Below are 17,664 nucleotides of genomic sequence, written 5' to 3' on the forward strand. Positions count from 1 at the left end.
AAGGTGGCAAATGGTCATTGGAATGACATCACACTCCAAAGTGTCTTCCTAAGCTCCAATTTTGATGGAGACTTGCACTCTATGCTCGACTTGGATGGTGCCGGACTCGCTTAGCCATTGAACTTTGTAAGGATGTGGGTGCTTCATCTTAGGCAATTGGAGCTGGGAGCAAAGTTCTTCACTTGCTAAGTTATGGCAACTCCCTCCATCGATGATGACCTTGACGGACCTTCCATTGATGTCGGCCTTGGTATGAAATATATGGCATCTTTGGTCTTCTTCTTGTTGATGGCGAAGAGTCAAGACCTTGGATACAACGAGAGAGGGACTTGAATCTTCATCACAAAAGACTTGTTTCATCTTCATTCGCTTGCCGGTGCATTTCCACTTGCTCAAGTGCTTCCATTTCGCCTTCGCTCATGGAGTCGTATGTACCATCGTCGGTGAGGATCATGGTCCGCTTGTTGGTACACTCAAAGGACTTGTGGCCTCGGCCTCCGCATGTGAAGCATTTGAAGGAAATTGTCTTGATGGTCTCATTGGTTGGGGTAGATGATGATGAAGCTCTCGGCTTGAAGTTGCTTGTAGTAGGATGGTGACTTGGAGTTGTCGAAGTTTTCTTGTAACTCGACTCATTGTTGCTTGTAGAAGGCTTGGTTGATGTAGAAGGTGTTGGGGTCGTTGAAGCTTGGGTGTTGGAGAAGCCATAGGACTAGGATGAGAACTTGGCATACTTGAAGTCATCTTGCACTTGACGTTCCGCTTTGGTGGCTTGATGCACTAGCTCGATGAGGTTCGAGTATGGTTGGAAGTCGGCGATCTTCTTGATGGGATGATTGAGTCCATTCAAGAAACATGCCATAGTTTTATCATCATCTTCCGTGACATTGGCTCGTATCATTGCAATCTCCATTTCCTTGTAGTATTCTTCAACGCTCTTGGTTCCTTGCTTGAGTAGTTGGAGTTTCTTGAAGAGGTCATGGTTGTAGTAGGTTGGCATGAAGCGTGCTCTCATGACATCGTTCATTTGTGCCCAAGTAGTGATGGGTGGTTCACCTTTTGCCTCTCGACGCTCAATGACTTGTTCCCACCAAATGAGGACGTAATCTTGGAACTCAAGGGATGCCATCATGATCTTGTTTTCTTCTTCATAGTTGTGCAAGCGGAAGATTTTGTCGACCTTCAATGCCCATGAAAGGTACTCTTCGGGATCATTGCTTCCATTGAACTTGTGCATGGTGAACTTTAGCTTGTCGTACCGTTACTCTTCATTGTGTTGGGGTCGGGGATGGTGACGTCGTTGACGAGGAGGGTCGTCTCTCTCAACTTGTTCTTGTTGAACTTTATGTTCTTGGCGAGGTTGTGGACAAGCTTGAGGAACTTGACAATGCACACATGATTGGTAGTTCCTCTCTTGAACTTCTTCGCGAAGCACTTCTTCTTGTTCGCACATATGGCGGTTGCGTTGGGCAACAGCGTGATTCGTGTCGTAGAGTGCACATTGAGCTTCAAGTGCTCTAGCTTCTCGCAATTGTTGTTCTTGGCATTGTGCCTCGGCATCTTGTGCATCTTGGTGTAGACGCGCTCGCTCTTCCTCTTCTCGTTGGCGTTGTCGTTGCCGTTCTTGTGCTTGCTCGAGAGTAGCTTGGTTTTGATGATGTCGATGATCTTGCGCACGAGCTAGCTCTTGAGAGTCATTGTCATGTAGAGGATTGCGGTTTGTGTGACGATCTTGACGCTCGGCACGATGAAGAGTGTTTGATGTCGGTGTACTTGAGCCGGATATGGTGTAGTCGGAATGTCGACTTGATTGGCTCCATCTTGATAAGGACGAAGTTGAAGAAGAGCGGTTGAGCGATAAAGCATGAATCTCGTCCATTCTTGCATCATTCTCTTGCTTGTGGCCGTCGAGCTTGTTGTCGAAATAGTCTCTTGTACGTTGCTCGGAGAGTCGCAAGTCGGTGGCAAGGTTGTCGATGCATTCACTCATTGCTTGTTGCTCTTGATGCAAAGCACGTTGTGCACCAAAGTGGTGGCTCTTTGTGACGTAGGAAGACATGTCATCATCTTACTCGATGAAGAGTGGGTTGGTAGAAGTACTTGGCCTATCCATCATTCCAAACAATTTTGTGACTGGTAGAAGGAGAAAAACAATACCAAATGTACCTTGACCGAAGTTGAAGATGGATCAATGATCACTCCAATGTGGAACTAGGAAATAGCACAATTGGTACCAATTCTTGTCGGTTTCTCACACCTACACAAGTAAAAGCTTGTGGTGGAGCTCGGTTAGGATGGTGGCACAAAATTTGATGCAATTGTTAGTGAGCTTCAATAATGTTGGAAAAGATTCGCAAGTTTGCAATGCAACAAGTAGACCAATAGAAAAATATGGTACATGGAAATACACACGCAAAGAGATAAATGGGGTCATGCAACCAAGGATGAGCCAAAATGTGGAATCCACGAAAATGCTATTGTTGCACAAAACTAGAGAGACGCTAGCACGATTGCACAATAGGCGGATACGAAGACCTGTGCACAACCTACAAAGCAAAATGCAATGGTTTCTCTCCCAAGTATGCTCTATGTATGGTATTCCGATGATATGATCCAAGAAGATCTAGTATTATAATCTTAATGTAGTATGATGTTATGGTTCTTGCTTAAAAGCTCTTCGCTTATCTTTCCCTTTTGCTTAAAAGCTTGTTTGGCTCTTTCTCTTTTGAGCTCTTTTCTTATGCAATGCTTGATGTGAAGGAAATATGCCCTAGAGGCAATAATAAAGTTATTATTTATTTCCTTATATCATGATAAATGTTTATTATTCATGCTAGAATTGTATTAACCGGAAACATGATATATGTGTGAATACATAGACAAACAGAGTGTCACTAGTATGACTCTACTTGACTAGCTCGTTGATCAAAGATGGTTATGTTTCCTAGCCATAGACAAAGAGTTGTCATTTGATTAACGGGATCACATCATTAGGAGAATGATGTGATTGACTTGACCCATTCCATTAGCATAGCACTTGATCGTTTAGTTTATTGTTATTGCTTTCTTCATGACTTATACATGTTCCTATGACTATGAGATTATGCAACTCCCGTTTACCGGAGGAACACTTTGTGTGCTACCAAACATCACAACGTAACTAGGTGATTATAAAGGTTCTCTACATGTGTCTCCGAAGGTACTTGTTGGGTTGACGTATTTCGAGATTAGGATTTGTCACTCTGATTGTCGGACAGGTATCTCTGGGCCCACTCGGTAATGCACATCACTATAAGCCTTGCAAGCACTGCAACTAATGAGTTAGTTGCAGGATGATGTATTACGGAACGAGTAAAGAGACTTGCTGGTAACGAGATTGAACTAGGTATTGAGATACCGACGATCGAATCTCGGGCAAGTAACATACTGATGACAAAGGGAACAACGTATGTTGTTATGCGGTTTGACCGATAAAGATCTTCGTAGAATATGTAGGAGCCAATATGAGCATCCAGGTTCTGCTATTGTTATTGACCGGAGACGTGTCTCGGTCATGTCTACATAGTTCTCGAACCCATAGGGTCCGCACGCTTAAAGTTCGATGACGGTTATATTATGAGTTTATGTGTTTTGATATACCGAAGGAGTTCGGAGTCCCGGATGAGATCGGGGACATGACGAGGAGTCTCGAAATGGTCGAGATGTAAAGATCGATATATTGGACGACTACATTCGGACATCGAAAAGGTTCTGAGTGATTCGGGTATTTTCGGGAGTACCGGGGAGTTACGGGAATTCGTATTGGGACTTAATGGGCCATACGGGAAAGGAGAGAAAGGCCTCAAAGGGTGGCCGCACCCCTCCCCATGGGCTGCTCCGAATTGGACTAGGGAGGGGGGCGCCCCCTTCGTTCCTTCTCCTTTTCCCTTCCCTTTCCTTCCCTCCTACTCCTACTACTTGGAAGGGCTCCTAGTTCTACTAGGAAATGGGGAATCCTACTCCCGGTGGGAGTAGGACTCCCCTAGGGTGCACCATAGAGAGGGCCGGCCCTCCCCCTCCTCCACTCCTTTATATACGGGGGCAGGGGGCACCCCAAAGACACAACAATTGATCTCTTGATCTCTTAGCCATGTGCGGTGCCCCCCTCCACCATAATCCACCTCGATCATATCGTAGCGGTGCTTAGGCGAAGCCCTGCGTCGGTAGAACATCATCATCGTCACCACGCTGTCGTGCTGATGAAACTCTCCCTCAACACTCGGCTGGATCGGAGTTCGAGGGACGTCATCGAGTTGAACGTGTGCAGAACTCGGAGGTGTCATGCGTTCGGTACTTGATCGGTCGGATCGTGAAGAGTACGACTACATCAACTGCGTTGTGCTAACGCTTTCGCTTTCGGTCTACGAGGGTACGTGGACACACTCTCCCCTCTCGTTGTTGTGCATCACCTTGATCTTGCATGTGCGTAGGAAATTTTTGAAATTACTACGTTCCCCAACAGTGGCATCCGAGCCTAGGTTTTATGCGTTGATGTTGTGCACGAGTAGAACACAAGTGAGTTGTGGGCGATATAAGTCATACTGCTTACCAGCATGTCATACTTTGGTTCGGCGGTATTGTTGGATGAAGCGGCCCGGACCGACATTACGCGTACGCTTACGCGAGACTGGTTCTACCGACGTGTTTTGCACACAGGTGGCTGGCGGGTGTCAGTTTCTCCAGCTTTAGTTGAACCAAGTGTGGCTACGCCCGGTCCTTGTGAAGGTTAAAACAGCACCAACTTGACAAACTATCGTTGTGGTTTTGATGCATAGGTAAGAACGGTTCTTGCTTAAGCCCGTAGTAGCCACGTAAAACTTGCAACAACAAAGTAGAGGATGTCTAACTTGTTTTTGCAGGGCATGTTGTGATGTGATATGGTCAAGACATGATGCTAAATTTTATTGTATGAGATGATCATGTTTTGTAACCGAGTTATCGGCAACTGGCAGGAGCCATATGGTTGTCGCTTTATTGTATGCAATGCAATTGCACTGTAATGCTTTACTTTATCACTAAGCGGTAGCGATAGTCATGGAAGCATAAGATTGGCGAGACGACAACGATGCTATGATGGTGATCAAGGTGTCATGTCGGTGACGATGGTGATCATGACGGTGCTTCGGAGATGGAGATCACAAGCACAAGATGATGATGGCCATATCATATCACTTATATTGATTGCATGTGATGTTTATCTTTTATGCATCTTATCTTGCTTTGATTGACGGTAGCATTATAAGATGATCTCTCACTAAATTTCAAGATAAAAGTGTTCTCCCTGAGTATGCACCGTTGCCAAAGTTCGTTGTGCCTAGACACCACGTGATGATCAGGTGTGATAAGCTCTACGTCCATCTACAACGGGTGCAAGCCAGTTTTGCACACGCAGAATACTCAGGTTAAACTTGAAGAGCCTAGCATATGCAAATATGGCCTCGGAACACTGAGACCGAAAGGTTGAGCGTGAATCATATATTAGATATGATCAACATATTGATGTTCACCATTGAAAGCTACTCCATTTTACGTGATGATCGGTTATTGTCGGTGTCAAAACCGGCGGATCTCGGGTAGGGGGTCCCGAACTGTGCGTCTAGGTCAGATGGTAACAGGAGGCTAGGAACACGATGTTTTACCCAGGTTCGGGCCCTCTTGATGGAGGTAAAACCCTACGTCCTGCTCGATTAATATTGATGATATGGGTAGTACAAGAGTAGATCTACCACGAGATCAAGGAGGCTAAACCCTAGAAGCTAGCCTATGGTATGATTGTTGTATGATGAAGTTGTCCTACGAACTAAAACCCTTCGGTTTATATAGACACCGGAGAGGGTTAGGGTTACACAAAGTCGGTTACAATGGTAGGAGATCTTGAATATCCGCATCGCCAAGCTTGCCTTCCACGCCAAGGAAAGTCCCATCCGGACACAGGATGAAGTCTTCAATCTTGTGTCTTCATAGTCCTGGAGTCCGGCTGAAGGTATAGTCCGGCTACCCGAACACCCCCTAATCCAGGACTCCCTCAGTTATGGTTTAGTTGATTTGGATCACGTGATCACTTAGAAGATTAGAGGGATGTCTTTCTAAGTGGGAGTTCTTAAGTAATATGATTAATTGAACTTAAATTTATCATGTACTTAGTCCTGGTAGTATTAGCATATCTATGTTGTAGATCAATAGCTCGCATTTAGCTCCCCTGTTTTATTTTTGATATGTTCCTAGAGAAAACTAAGTTGAAAAATGTTAGTAGCAATGATGAGGATTGGATCCGTGATCTGAGGATTATCCTCATTGCTGCACAGAAGAATTATGTCGTTGATGCACCGCTAGGTGACGGACCTATTGCAGGAGCAAATGCAGACGTTATGAACGTTTGGTTAGCTCAATATGATGACTACTTGATAGTTTAGTGCACCATGCTTAACGGCTTATAATCGGGACTTCAAAGACGTTTTGAACACCGGAGAGGGTTAGGGTTACACAAAGTCAGTTACAATGGTAGGAGATCTTGAATATCCGCATCGCCAAGCTTGCCTTCCACGCAAGGAAAGTCCCATCCGGACATGGGACGAAGTCTTCAATCTTGTATCTTCATAGTCCTGGAGTCCGGCTGAAGGTATAGTCTGGCTACCCGAACACCCCCTAATCCAGGATTCCCCCAGTAGCCCCCGAACCAGGCTTCAATGACGACAAGTACGGGGCGTAGATTGTCTTCGGCATTGCAAGGCGGGTTCCTCCTCCAAATTCTTCATAAAAGCTTGTAAACACCAAGAGTAGTGTCCGGCTCTGCAAAATAAGTTTCCACGTATTGCCATAGAGAGAATAATATTAACACAAATCTAATCTGCTGACGTATTCCGCAGCGTGACATCACACTACGGCCAAGCCTTTATTCGAATCGTTTTCACTTTTCCACCTCAGCGTGTTTTGCGAGGCGGTTTTCTTGGCACGTCTTGTCAAAGCAGAGATCGTGTCCCCCATTTACGGGATTCTCATCAATATGGACGTGGGTAACCCAACCGCGCCATTTATCATGGCGCTTGGGAGGCAAGCGAGTTTTACTAGGCTGGTAGGGACGCATAGTCGCATCCACCCATATAAGGGGATAAGGATCCACCTTTTTACCTATGCCTTCTTCCTCCTTTGCCTATCCATCTTCTGCGCACCCGAGCTCCAGCGCCCAAGCCCGCACTTCCTACCTCAACCTTCTCCAACAATGTCCGGAGCGGGAGGCAAGTGGATGGTCTCCTCCGTCACGGAGGGCCATGTCAAAAGGCTAAGGAAGGTTGGATACCTGTCCAAAGACATCGCGCACCGGCTTCCTGAGGAGGGGCAGCTTCTCCCCACCCCAAGGCCCCATGAGAGGGTAGTATTTCTTCCCCACTTCCTCCGCGGACTGGGTTTTCCTCTCCACCCATTTGTCCGCGGGCTCATGTTCTACTATGGCCTAGATTTCCACGATCTGGCCCCGAACTTCATCCTCAATATCTCGGCGTTTATCGTCGTGTGCGAGGCTTTCCTCTGCATCCGTCCCCATTTCGGCCTTTGGCTCAAGACCTTCAACGTCAAGCCAAAGGTGGTGCGCGGCAACCGGGCGGAGTGCGGAGGTGCCATGGTGGGCAAAATAGCCAACGTCCTATGGCTCGAGGGCTCCTTTGTGGAGACCTTGAAGGGGTGGCAGTCAGGGTGGTTTTACATCACCGAGCCACGCGATCCGAAGTGGATCGCAGCCCTTGAATTCCAATCCGGACCCCCTAGGCGGCTCACGTCCTGGAAGGATATGGGCTTGTCGTGGGGCAACGAAGAAGAGGTGACCGGACTGCAAAAATGCATCCAGTCCCTGGTGAACAAGTAGCTCAAGCTTGTCAACATAGTCCAGGTCATGCTCGTCCGCCGGATCCTTCCGTGTCAAGAACGGGACTTCAATTTGTGGGAGTTCAACCCGGCGCAACACCGAACTCTGAGAAGGCTCTTCGACACGACGTACGAAGATGTCTGGAGGGGGCTAACCAAAGGCGCTGAGGCTCCCACATCCACCTCCGAAGACCGCGGATTCAGCTCGCAGCGTCCTGCTGGCGAGGTAAAATATTTTCATCCTTTACAGGATGTTAAGTTTTCTTCATAGTTTGACTCTATGCGGGATCTAAACTCCCTCACCTTTGACAGGATTGGCGGGCGAAGTCCGGACTGATTAACTGTCCGGCTCCCTTGCCCGAAGACCCAGCCCCTGCTCTCCTAGTGAAGTTGCTGGTTCCAGCCCCCGATTCAATCGTACACTAATCATGCACGCAAATGTGTACGATCAAGATCAGGGACTCACGGGAAGATATCACAACACAACTCTAAAACATAAATAAGTCATACAAGCATCATAATGCAAGCCAGGGGCCTCGAGGGCTCGAATACAAGTGCTTGATCATAGACGGGTCAGCGGAAGCAACAACATCTGAGTACAGACATAAGTTAAACAAGTTTGCCTTAAGAAGGCTAGCACAAACTGGGATACAGATCGAAAGAGGCGCAGGCCTCCTGCCTGGGATCCTCCTAACTACTCCTGGTCGTCGCCAGCGGGCTGCACGTAGCAGTAGGCACCTTCGGTGTAGTAGGGGTCGTCATCGACGGTGGCGTCTGGCTCCTGGACTCCAGCGTCTGGTTGCGACAACCAGAAAGAAAAGAAAGGGGGAAAAAGGGGGAGAAAGCAACCGTGAGTACTCATCCAAAGTACTCGCAAGTAAGGAACTACACTACATATGCATGGGTATATGTGTAAGGAGTCCATATCGGTGGACTGAACTGTAGAATGCCAGAATAAGAGGGGGATAGCTAGTCCTATCGAAGACTACGCTTCTGGCAGCCTCCGTCTTGCAGCATGTAGAAGAGAGTAGATTGAAGTCCTCCAAGTAGCATCTCCAAGTAGCATCTCCAGTAGCATCGCATAGCATAATCCTACCCGGCGATCCTCCCCTTGTCGCCCTGTGGAAAAGCGATCACCGGGTTGTCTGTGGAACTTGGAAGGGTGTGTTTTATTAAGTATCCGGTTCTAGTTGTCATAAGGTCAAGGTACAACTCCAAGTCGTCCTGTTACTGAAGATCACGGCTATTCGAATAGATTAACTTCCCTGCAGGGGTGCACCAACTTACCCAACACGCTTGATCCCATTTGGCTGGACACACTTTCCTGGGTCATGCCCGGCCTCGGAAGATCAACACGTCGCAGCCCCACCTAGGCAAAACAGAGAGGCCAGCACGCCGGTCTAAACCTAAGCGCACAGGGGTCTGGGCCCATCGCCCATAGCACACCTGCACGTTGCGAGGGCGGCCGGAAGCAGACCTAGCCTAGCAGGCGTTCCAGTCCAATCCGGCGCGCGCCGCTCCGTCGCTGATGTCTGAAGTGCTTCGGCTGATACCACGATGTCGGGATACCCATAACTACTCCCACGTAGATGGTTAGTGCGTATAGGCTCGTAGCCAACTCAGATCAAATACCAAGATCTCGTTATGCGTGTTAAATATCCGCGAACACCGAACAGGGCCAGGCCCACCTCTCTCCTAGGCGGTCTCAACCTGCCCTGTCGCTCCGCCACAAAGATCCACTCACGGGTGCTCCACCAGCCGACCTGTCTTTGGTCACCACATGTATCATGTATAACGTATATAGTATATACCCGTGATCACCTCCCGAGTGATCACGGCCCGATAGTATAGCACAGCAGACGGAGAAGAATGTAGGGCCACAGATGAAAATACTAGCATCCTATACTAAGCATATAGGATTGCAGGTAAAGGTAACAACAGTAGTAACAAGGACAGGCTATGCATCAGGATAGGTATAACAGAAAGCAGTAACATGCTACACTACTCTAATGCAAGCAGTATAGAGTAGAATAGGCGATATCTGGTGATCAAGGGGGGGGGGGCTTGCCTGGTTGCTCTGGCAAGAGAGAGGGGTCGTCAACTCCGTAGTCGAACTGGGCAGCAGCAGCGTCGGTCTCGGTGTCTAGCGGAAGAAGAGGGGGAAGAAACAATGAATACAATGCAAACAGATGCATATCGATGCATGACATGACAAGTAACGATGTTAGGTGTGCCCTAACGCGGTAGGAGGTGATACCGACGAAGGGGGAAGACATCCGGGAAAGTATTCCCGGTGTTCCATGTTTTCGGGAAGAGGAGCCGGAGGGGGAAAGTTGTGAGTTCGATAGGTTAGGGGTGTGTGGCGGACGAACAGGTTGCGTATCCGGAATCGTCTCGTCGTTCTGAGCAACTTTCATGTTGAAAATAATTTAATCCGAGTTACGGATTAAAACTTATGATTTTCTAAAGATTTTATTAATTTCTGGAATTTAATTAGTTATTTAAATTAATTCGAAAATGGAATAATGAAATCAGCATGGTGTCATGCTGACGTCAGCAGTCAACAGAGTTGACGGGGTCAAACTGGCGTGTGGGTCCCGCATGTCATTGACTGTTTAATTAACAAGTTTAATTAAACAGAGTTAATTAGGTTAGTTAGTTAACTAGGTTAATTAAACATAATTAATTAAGTTATTTTATTTATTTATTTATTTTTATTATTTATTATTTATTTATTATATATATATGTTTTTAAAATTCTTCTCTTTTTTTTAACAAAAACGTTCTGTGGGGGCTGGGCCCCACATGTCATTTGCCCAGGGGGCCGATGCGGGCACGGGCGCGTGGGTGCCTGATACGGCACCCGCCCAGGCCAACCGCGGGGGCGGGACTGGCAGGGCACGGTGGGGTGCTGGCGACGCAGGGAGGCAGGGGGCGTGCGCTCGTGGAGCCGGGCAAGGACGGCGACGAGCGGGCACGATGGAGGCGGGGCCGCTGTGAGCGCGGCCGAGGCGCGGGCCCGGCGCGTCGAGCGCGCACGCGGGCGCAGGCCAATGGCCACAGGGGGTATAGGGGCTCCGGGGTGCCGGAGCACGGCAACGGGCGGGCGAGGCGGTGTGGTTTGGTGACCAAACGCGGCCACGGCGGGCGCGCGCGCAGACGATGTGGGGTGAGGCCAGTATGGGCCGGCCGGAGCCGCGAGCGGTAGTGGGCGCGGCAACGGGAGGACGCGAACGACAGTCATGGCGACGTCCAACATGGGGAGAGGGGAGTGGGAAGAGGCCGGAGCCTCACCGTGATTCGTAGGGACGTGGCAGTGGGCTCGGGGAGGAGACGGGGACGACGGCGTTGGAGGGGAAGCAGGCCGGTGATGAGGAGGAGGCAGGCCGACGATGAGGAGGAGGCAGGCCGGCGGGGAGGTTCCGGCGACGGGCGATGTGGGCGGCGTCCTCGGGCACGAGCAGATCCGTCGAGGGGGATGAGGCAGAGGAGCTCCGGTGACTGGCTCTCGGGGAGGAGGGTGACGAGGCGCCCGACGAGGTGGAGGTAGACGAGGGGGCGGCTCCGGCGACCGTGGTAGGTGACGGCGTCATGGCGTCGGCGGGTTCGTGCCCCGATCCAGAACGAGCGGAGAGGGGGAGGGGATCGGGGCGAGGGGATCGTGGGGAGGGGAAGTGGGGACGAGTGGGGAGGGAACCGCTAGGGTTTGCGGTTGCGAGGGGATAAGGGAATGAGTGGGGGAGGCCGGGCCAAGTGGGCCGGCTGAGCGGCCTGGTTAGCCCCGTGGCCAGCTGGGCCGAGGCCCAGCGAGGGGGGGGCTTTTATTTTCTTTTGTTGTTGTTGTTTTTTTTTGTTATTCTTTTCTATTTTATTTTAGTTACTCTTTATTCTTGGTTTAGTAAAAGATGACAATAGCTCCAAAAATAGTGTGTCAAAATAATCCACTGTCCTAAGAAGTTTTACCTCAGAATAAAAATAGTTTAGTATTTGGTAAAATATATTAGGAGTATAACTAATTGCTTTGATGTTGTTTTAATCACTTTAGGGTATCTAATTATTTTATAAAGATGTTGTTACTCCACCAATAATATCCATGATTTATTTGTCACATTAAGAACATTTTAGTTTTGACTTCTGAAAACTTTAATGGTTTGACTTGATTTTAAATTTGAAATTTGAACCGGTTTCGAACTAACGCGAGATTAGTAACAATAATCAAGGTGACGTGGCATCATTAGCAGAGGTTCACTGTAGCTTGATTACCCGGATGTCACAATTCTCCTCCACTACAAGAAATCTCGTCCCGAGATTTAAGAGGGGAGTAAGGGGGAAAGTTCTGGTTACGGTATTCTAACGGATCTTCTCGGTCTTGGTTGCTCTTCTCGAAGCGGTCGATCCATTATGTTGATGTCTTCATTTCTCTGCATCAGGCCATCATGATGTAGTACACATCCTTTCTTTGGGATCTTCATCGTACTTACGGAAAGGATAAAGGGTGGGCATTCCGGGAGTACGGACCTCTTCAAGGTCAACTATCTGGTCGTTAACATCGGGGAGGGTGGCGGATAGTGACTCTCGAATTGAAACTTAAGAAAATATCGTGAGCAAAGTAAGAAGGTGCAAAATAGAAGTTTCAAGCGCATAGGCAATCGTTCGTTGCCTGAAACAAGGTGTGAAAGGGGCTAAGAGCAATGGGAATAAGTATTGCGTCTGATAGCAGAACTGATGATCTCTCGGAAGGTGGTTCGTAAATTACTTACGAGGCCACGCACGAGGAACAACCTTGGCAACAGGGGGTTTACCGGAGAGTCGGGTTTTGATCCTGTGGAACTGTGGGTTATGGGCCCACCATGTGGGTTAAAGTAAGAAGGGCGTTGACATCTTGCACGGTCATGATAGCAAGACATGTCAGAGGGTAGGCTATCACTTATGTTGGCAACAATGTAGGTACCAAGGGCGAGGGACGAAGAGAACCATTTTCCTGCTCGTTGAACGAGGCGGACCAGTAGGCAAAGTTCTCGTCCATCGGTGGTTACCGGAATCTCATCAACAAAAGTAACAGGGTCTTACAGACAGAGTGGTACAACAAGGTGTTTACATAAGCAGGAGAATATTACTGCTTAGATCATATAGATCATAAGAAGGTTAAACCAAACAACGGAAAGGAAATATGGTTATCAAATTACACAGAACAATGGCAAGGAAAATGTGTTTAAACACATATTTCAGGGTTATATCCCTTCCAAGGACAAGCGGAGCATGATGTACATGACAGGATAGAAAGTAGAAAACCATTAAGGTAAGGGGAAGGGATTTCATGGTATTACCCATACAACGGTGTCTGGATAATTGAGCAAGAAAACATTTAGCATTGGGCTTCAAATGTTCTTGTCGAAAATCGGAGTACCACAGACATGCTTCGAGATAGCATTGACATGGTCAACAGGAAGATCAAACTTTGAAAACAAAAAGGAGCCACGAGGAACAACTTATAAAATAGGTCTTACAATTTCCTCCAGGAAGAATGGTTGTCCTTGCAAAAGAAATTATAACGATAGGTCCTCCACCCAGGGGGGGGGGGTGCTAGGCATGACATCATGTTACCGGGTCATAAAAGACCAGTGTTATAACTCTTGGAAAAATGTTCCAACCATCATATCTGACTGAGATTCAGATTGATCGGTGTTAGGATACCTTGGACTCAGGATGCCTGAGAAGGAAAGGTGCAAAACAAATTGACGAGATGACATTGTAAGATTCTCGAGAAATCTACTACGGGAGCGAGTTCCGAAATAGGAGCTCATCATTAAACCCATGAAGGGATAAGATGGTAGCTGATGATCTCAGCGACAATTCACCGAGGTTTCCAAAAGGATGCATTTCCACAAGTATGTGAACAAAGAAAAACACACCCAATTAAACATCCATTGAAAGGTGCAACGGTAATGTGGGCTTACAGTAGCATGATCAACGTCGGAATGGTGGTTTAGCAACCGATAGGCTAAGAATGAATTATCAATCATTAACTCCAAAGCAATAGGGTTGCCAAAAGTGTAGAATCCAACCAACACCGTTCACTTGTGGGTACCCCGGTTGGAATCAACACGGGAACCAAGAAAGAATGGTGATGGTGAGAAGTATCACTATACCAAGAATTCTTAAGAGGTGGAGTAATCCTCATGACATTCTTGTCATAAAATATGGTAATACTCCAAGCTAAAGAAGAACAAATGTTGGATAGTAAGGATCTCAAGGTATAACACGAAACACGAACAAGTTTGTGTTGAACGGAAGGCAATAAAGTGGTCGCTGATAACACCAATCATCGAGGGCAAGGATGGTATTTCTCATCATGATTTCAATAGATCTCTTGGAAGAGCTCAGAATGTTGATGATATTCACGACACATTTGTCGCGAGAGTTCATGAAGATGTAATCGATCGGCGACGACATCAAGTCAAAGTAATGATAAAGTGAAAGGTTATTGGAACCAAGGGTACGACACAGACTCGAAACCAAGCTTGTTGTTCAAGGCGAAATGATATGACGATGATGATTGATGTAAGGTTAGTTCATCGTCGAAAATTGTGCTCCGGGAAGAAGGACCGGGTAGCACAGTTAAAATTAACTCGATAATGATATAGCCGATCAGGCTAGGAATGACTTGAAGGATTAATAAATTTGTAAGCAGTGATGGGTTCAAATACTTGTTGAATCACAATGCGAACTCGATTCAGTTATCGGTGTCTATGAGTGTATAATAACTCAAAGCCCGTGAAAAATTGGAATCAGTGGGAAGGTAGCACTTGATGAAGAACTCATAAGAAGTTATGCAGTTCCATGATAATCTTGAGATACCAGGGGGTAATACTCGACACAAGATCAAAGTAAAGATTGGACGGGTGTATTGATCCATAGAAGACAATTGTTTTAACTTGTCCGAGAAATGGAATCAAAGAAGAACAATCATGGTCGGAACCACGGTTGCAAGGGATCAATTCACAGATACCATATGTTAGTTATCAAGGAAATAGTTATTATTACAAGAAGCTTCCATGATAGGATATACATCGCGTCCATGGGCATGAACACAAGGTTCAAGGTCGACTCCCACTTCCTCAATGCATAATCTTCCATTCACCTCTCGTATTTCGAAGATGACATTAGTTGTTGAAAGTTTTACCTGGTGCAATACCAGATAAGTATGACTCATGAAATCTTTCGGGTTCATGCCGATGAGGGAAGGCGTAGGTTCAATCCCATCGGGGCTTCTTGCGAACATATACCATAAGCTTCAAGAGTAAGTATCACCAGCTCGAAAGCAGAGCATGGATGACAAAAGGAAAGGATACAATTTAACAAAGGCATTATGTATCGGAGAAGGACTCACAAGGTGATTAATTATGAAGGACACTGTCGGATATAATAATCCAACAGTGGATAAGGCGATCCACAATGGAGCTGAGGTGAGTATCGATACTCAATCAGAGGAAGAAAGAATGCGAATGCAACGAGTTATGGAATCATATGAATAATTCAAAGCTTAAATGCAAAGGAATTATGATTTCCAACACAAGGGATCAGAAGCAGATGTTCTAATCAAGGATGGATCAATTGTATATACCAGAGGCACAATCGACGACAGATAGTTTGGTCGAGAACCAGCTCATGTTCAAAATGACGTCTGAGCCGGAAAGATAATTCTAGGACTCGACTGATGATTGTGAACATTCACAATGTATTGAATCAATGGACTCAAAATGATAATGACAAGGTATGCCATTAAGATTACGAGACTAATGGGATTAACCATAATGCGAGCAAGCAAGAATTTCAAGAGCCAAAGGCTCCATAAGATTTTCGGGAGATCGAATAGTATTTTGAAGACTTTTGTGAAACGCATGAACAACTAGGGATGAGCGGATACTCGACAAGTGCGAGGAATTTTCAATAGGGATATTCATGTGGTAAAGAACTGCAAGGCAGTAAACTTAAAGGATTTTCGGAACAACAAAGAGTATTTTGGGACATCTTGCAATAACAAGATCAACGGGGAATGATTGTATGAATGGCAGGTGTAAGCAGTTTTTCATAGGGGTTGACGGTGGAAGGAAATCGCAAATGTGATGGCACAAAGACTCGAGAGAACATCGTAGAGTAACTTCGGAATCTTCTAGTGCAGCAGACGATCATCTGAAGTGAGGGGCTCTCCATGAGCAAGTATTATCGAGAATCTAAAGTTAGTTTTGTTTTTAGCAAAATCATTTAACCCGAATAGAAGAGAGCTCAGAGTCCCAGAGTATAGGCGAGGAGTAAAAGATCCTATTACCACCCAATGGCGACGTGGGCCCATGGGCCGCACAACCAAGTTAGTAAAACAATTTTCATCGACTAGACTCAACTTCGGCCAAGGAGTTGGAAAGGGGGATTCCTACAGACAGTCGGCTCTGATACCAACTTGTGACGCCCCCGATTCAATCGTACACTAATCATGCATGCAAATGTGTACGATCAAGATCAGGGACTCACGGGAAGATATCACAACACAACTCTAAAACATAAATAAGTCATACAAGCATCATAATACAAGCCAGGGGCCTCGAGGGCTCGAATACAAGTGCTCGATCATAGACGGGTCAGCGGAAGCAACAACGTCTGAGTACAGACATAAGTTAAACAAGTTTGCCTTAAGAAGGCTAGCACAAACTGGGATACAGATCGAAAGAGGCGCAGGCCTCCTGCCTGGGATCCTCCTAACTACTCCTGGTCGTCGCCAGCGGGCTGTACGTAGCAGTAGGCACCTTCGGTGTAGTAGGGGTCGTCATCGATGGTGGCGTCTGGCTCCTGGACTCCAGCATCTGGTTGCGACAACCAGAAAGAAAAGAAAGGGGGAAAAAGGGGGAGAAAGCAACCGTGAGTACTCATCCAAAGTACTCGCAAGCAAGGAACTACACTACATATGCATGGGTATATGTGTAAGGAGGCCATATCGGTGGACTGAACTGCAGAATGCCAGAATAAGAGGGGGATAGCTAGTCCTATCGAAGACTACGCTTCTGGCAGCCTCCGTCTTGCAGCATGTAGAAGAGAGTAGATTGAAGTCCTCCAAGTAGCATCTCCAAGTAGCATCTCCAGTAGCATCGCATAGCATAATCCTACCCGGCGATCCTCCCCTCGTCGCCCTGTGGAAAAGCGATCACCGGGTTGTCTGTGGAACTTGGAAGGGTGTGTTTTATTAAGTATCCGGTTCTAGTTGTCATAAGGTCAAGGTACAACTCCAAGTCGTCCTGTTACCGAAGATCACGGCTATTCGAATAGATTAACTTCCCTGCAGGGGTGCACCAACTTACCCAACACGCTTGATCCCATTTGGCCGGACACACTTTCCTGGGTCATGCCCGGCCTCGGAAGATCAACACGTCGCAGCCCCACCTAGGTAAAACAGAGAGGCTAGCACGCCGGTCTAAACCTAAGCGCACAGGGGTCTGGGCCCATCGCCCATAGCACACCTGCACGTTGCGAGGGCGGCCGGAAGCAGACCTAGCCTAGCAGGCGTTCCAGTCCAATCCGGTGCGCGCCGCTCCGTCGCTGACGTCTGAAGTGCTTCGGCTGATACCACGACGCCGGGATACCCATAACTACTCCCACGTAGATGGTTAGTGCGTATAGGCTCGTAGCCAACTCAGATCAAATACCAAGATCTCGTTATGCGTGTTAAATATCCGCGAACGCCGAACAGGGCCAGGCCCACCTCTCTCCTAGGCGGTC

The sequence above is a fragment of the Triticum dicoccoides genome, chromosome 3A, assembly GCF_002162155.2.
Source record: "Triticum dicoccoides isolate Atlit2015 ecotype Zavitan chromosome 3A, WEW_v2.0, whole genome shotgun sequence".
Classification (NCBI taxonomy): domain Eukaryota; kingdom Viridiplantae; phylum Streptophyta; class Magnoliopsida; order Poales; family Poaceae; genus Triticum; species Triticum dicoccoides.